This window comes from Schistosoma mansoni, chromosome 2 (assembly GCF_000237925.1).
Source record: "Schistosoma mansoni strain Puerto Rico chromosome 2, complete genome".
Lineage (NCBI taxonomy): Eukaryota > Metazoa > Platyhelminthes > Trematoda > Strigeidida > Schistosomatidae > Schistosoma > Schistosoma mansoni.
In genome coordinates this window covers 25,833,462-25,838,496 of record NC_031496.1, presented here as the reverse complement: position 1 = coordinate 25,838,496, position 5,035 = coordinate 25,833,462, and positions in this window count along the sequence as shown.

Below are 5,035 nucleotides of genomic sequence, written 5' to 3'. Positions count from 1 at the left end.
AGCTTTCATCGTCCTTCACTTCTATCCGAAGTTTGTGCTGATGATATCGTTCAGAAGGACGATGAAAGCTCCATTACCAAACCATCCAGCTCAGAGAACAAACCCACATCAAAATCACTCACTTGAGCTACAAATCTTTTCCACCATACCTACATTCGTTTTAATTCTATTTTGATTTAAAAAAAGAATTTAGTTGTTGTTCAGAGCGTTCTAATAACATTTTAATATTTTATAAATAACCTTAAAATCAACTTGGATACAAAAATACATTCCGCTGTGGTTCTAAAACATTTGAGAGAACAGAAGTCAAGAGTTCTATTTGTGAATATGTCAATATTTGTCTGGTTGTTGTCCTTCGGAATAAGTTACAGAATAATGATAAATTGCGTATAACGAAATAACATTTCACTTATTAGGTTCATTCAAGACACTTCAGTTAATCCGTTTAAATGATTTCATGTATAGCGAGGCATGTCTTTGATTTTATTTGTATTTTGATGATAGGGAATGTAGTTCTTACTCACCATATAACTTATCCTAATGACAAATATCACTATTTTTTAGTAACTAATATTAGAGATGAATCTTGGATTATTCAGCCATTTATAACTAAAATAGTTAAACAGATTTACTTTTATTATTTCGTTTACAGTCCCAGATATAAATGTATCCCATCGCTATTAACTCTATGGATTACACTGTTAACATCATTACTATCTTAAAATCTTAATGCAGCATTACTTACTTACTTACTCCTGTTACCCCTCGTCGTGAAGCATAGGCCGCACACCAGCATTCTCCATCCAAACCTGTCCTGGGCAGTCCTTTCCAGTTCTTTTCAGTTAACATTCATCCTTTTTATATACGCTTCTATTTCCCGGCGTATTGTGTTCTTCAGCCTTCCACTTTTTCTCTTTCCTTCCGGGTTCTAAGTTAGGGATTGCCTCGTGATACAGTTTGGTGATTTCCTTAATGTATGTCCTATCCAATTCCTTTTCCTAACTTCCTCTTCAGCTGGAAGCTGGTTTGTCCTCTCCCAAAAATGCTGTTGCTGATAGTATCCGTCCAGTGAATGTTGAGTATTTTGAGTAGACAATTGTTTATAAATACTTGTACCTAGTTGAAGATGGTTGTAGTAGTTCACCAGGTTTCAGCTCCATATAGAAGGAATGTCTTGACGTTCGTATTGAAGATTCTCACTTTGAACTTAGTTGACAGTTATATTGAATTCCATATGTTCTTCAATTGTAGGAATGCTGTCCTTGCTATACCAATCCTCGCCTTTACGTCTGCATCTTAATGCAGTATATTTGACGGTAATTTATGAAGGAATAATTAGTCTCAAACTATAAATTTTGAATGTGATTTGAAGAAACTACCCTTTTATCATTTCTCTATATAAATTTCCCTTAGAGTAAGCTGAATACACTTTATCGCTATGTTATATAATTCCTTAGATTTTTGATAAAACTGTCGAATAATTATTAATTTGATGTTTAGTTGGTGTATAGAAATTGTTCATTTAGAAATAAATTTATTAACAATTAAATGAGTGACTTGAAACCTCTAACTTCGGTAAATAATTAAACCATGAGTCAATTGAAGCAAGACTATCATGGAAAACCTGGAAGCACTGGACGACCGTTTCATCCTATTGTGGTACTCCTCAACAGTGCGTACCCACGATCCCGCGTCGCGAGATGCCAGATGCCGGCTCAGTAGTTTAGTGGTTGAGTGCTCGCGCGCTAGACTGATAGGTCCTGGGTTCGAATCTCGTGAGGCGGGATCGTGGATGCGCACTGCTGAGGAGCCCTACAATAGGACGAAACGGCTGTCCGGTGCTCTCAGATTTTCCATGGTTGTCTAGCTTCAATCGACTCATGATTTCAACTATAGAACAATTAAACGTCTATTTCATAGAGACGTTCTCCTTGAAAATTTGTACGAATTATATTACTGATTCCATTATTTAAGTGAAAAAAACACTGAGATTTTGTACTAAATAAGTTAGTTTATCAGAAACAGTGCAAAACATATATTAAAATCTTTATTAGTTCTGATAATCTTTCACCAATTGTACACAGTTAGCAACAAAATGGCTAATAAAAAGATAAAACAATAATCTAAGAGATATTTGAATAATGTATCCAATCTCACAAAGTGATTAATTAGTTCACACCATAAAAATATTTCATATTGACCAAAATCGATGTCTTTTAAACTGTAAATAGATTTATAAAACCCAAAACTTTAATAGCTATTTAGCTCGTCACCTTAAAACTGATCAACTGTGTTTACAAACACCTCTGTGTTTTTATTACTAAATATTATCAGTTAAACGATTTAAAAATATAAATTTACTTGATGTTGTCTACTTGTATCTTTCCATCGATATTTTGGACTGCAATTGATCAGTCTCTAATGGGCATATGTGCATCCTATGTGGACTGCCTCGATATTGCCTGAAGTCATAAGCTTTATAAGCAAAGATGGATAGTGGCTAGCAGTGGAATCCAGGATGCGCGCCACTTTGTCTTATTTGGGACTCGTCAGCTGGATGTACCTGCATCTCGGAGTTGATGTTCACTCTGGGACCCGAACCTAGTACCGTTCACTTCAAACGTCATCGCGTTATCCACTTAGCTACTGAGTCTTAATAGCCAGAGTGATAACTCAGAGTGAATATCAACTCTGAGATGCAGGTACATCCAGTTGACGAGTCCCAAGCGGGACTAAACGTGCATCCTGGATTCCACTGCCAGTCACTGTCCATCTTTGCTTGTAAAATTTGAAAATATGGTTCGTTTTTTTAATTCTTCAGTTATGGTGAACTGACAGATATAAAGAAAATAATTTCGGTGTTTCTGAGTCCTCTGAGCCAGATGGTTTGATTAAGAAACTATCCCTGCCATTCTAGACAACATTATCAACATTCACCCTGTATGGAAGTAAGCTCCTGATGTATTCCACTTCTCGAAATGATGAAGATCTTCCCAGAATGATAATAAAAGCTACCTGATCGAACAGTTTTGCTCAGAGAACTCGATAACACTAAAAGCATCTACCTGAGCTAAAAATTATAGTTTCAAGGCTTAGTAAAACTTTGTGAAATGTTTCAACCAAGATGACTGCGTACACTAGTCAGAATCTGGTGAAACTACTATAAGAGTAAAACTTTCTAAATGCTTTTCAGATGAATTTTAGTTCGCAATGAAAAATTTACATTTTCGTAGATAGATGTGTTCACAAACCAGTTAGAAGTGATTTATTCAACTTATCTAACTTCCTATAAAGAAAAACCATGTGTGGTATTAAACAAATTGTAAAATGCTTGTACATTAACAAACCTGTATGTTCATAATTTTAGTATAACAATATAGATAATACCAGACAATTGCAAGATGAAAGCCTCAATAGCTTCAAAATTGTAAACATGATTCAATTATCAAGTCAATCACTTTTATAGCAAATTTGTTTACTTAGTTGTTTGACATGTTAACTTATACAAGAGTGATAGGTCACATTTTGACCTCGTCAGTTATTGGTTTATCAATCTTGACTGTTTTTAGGTTAACGTGTGTGTATTGCTTATCTTATTCATCACATGTCTGTAACTTATTTTTGGTCTGAATATAAGATATTGAGTCACACTTAATCAAAAACGAGTTGGTTCACTCGGCATCTCCTCTGTGCGTCGGTTTGTTTCGTTTCGTTTCGCTCCCTTCACTTCGTTTCCCTGATTGTCTGTCTGGATCAATGGGTGTATAAAATATACGTATTTAAAATTTCGTCCTCGTATTTGACCTACTTTATTCCATTACTCTCTAGCGCGAATTAAGTTGATAAAAATATATAAGGGTTGGCGGTATGTAAATTTTGTTAACAATCACCATACGATTTAGGTGAAGCCACTAAAATATCAATTCAAGCTATTGATTGCAAATTATACAATCGTACAATATTCTGAAATTGTACCAATTTATGGTTTATAGTATATGTAAAAATAGCAGGAATTATTTGAGTAGCTTATAAAACAGCATTTCCAAATCCCAATTTTCTTATAAAAAAATTATAGGTAAACTTATTCGAACAAAAGCAAATTAGAATTAAAACCACTAAACTAATGAAAGATAGTCGTAGATCAACAGAAGTTCAAAATTAACACCGTTGAATTCCAGCTCATTGGTCAATAGGTTGTTGTTGTTATGCAACCCTTCATCGATTATCTGAGGTGGATAACTCTCTCACATCCGACCCAGCCGAACTTCACTGGTCACAGCTTCTCACTAGAACCCTGAAAATTATCTCGCAAACGTTGTTACTGGTGAGCACATGATGGTCGCGCAATATCGTATATTGGTTAGAGTTATATATTAGCGCCATTAGATCTCGGCTCAGTAGTCTAGAAGCTAAGCGTTTGTACGAGACTGAAAGTCATAGGTTCGCGTACCGCGTGCATGACTGTGTATACACACTACTGAGTAGTCCCATACTATGACGAAACGGCAGTTCAATACTTCCGAGTTTCCGATGGTGGTTTACCATTGATGGGTTCATGATCTCAACAATAATTCAGATCAGCTTGTATTAAATATGAATATATGCTAACAGAAAGTTGAAATATTTGCTAGGATTAAGAATCAACATAAATAAAAAGTAAAAAAAAAACATTGCGAAAAGAAATCTTATTTCGGTACAATCGATCTACTGATGGAATAGTTCTTATATTACTTATAATAGTAATAATTACAATGGTGTTCAGTAAGAAAAAAATATGTCACGTAATGGTACAATAAGGTCATATATCTCTTTTTTTCTACTAATAGCCAAGTTTCTTTGGCTACAATATTTTCTAAATAGAACTCTGAAGCTATTTGGTGGAAAGAAAAAGTTTGAATATTTGAATATTCAGTTAATCCAATGACAGGTAGGTTTCTAAACAAACCAAAAAAATGAGAGATAATTTTTATTTATTTTTCAATGTCACTTTTTAGTCAAGGATTTTCATTTTAAGTCTTCAACTAGATCCAAATTA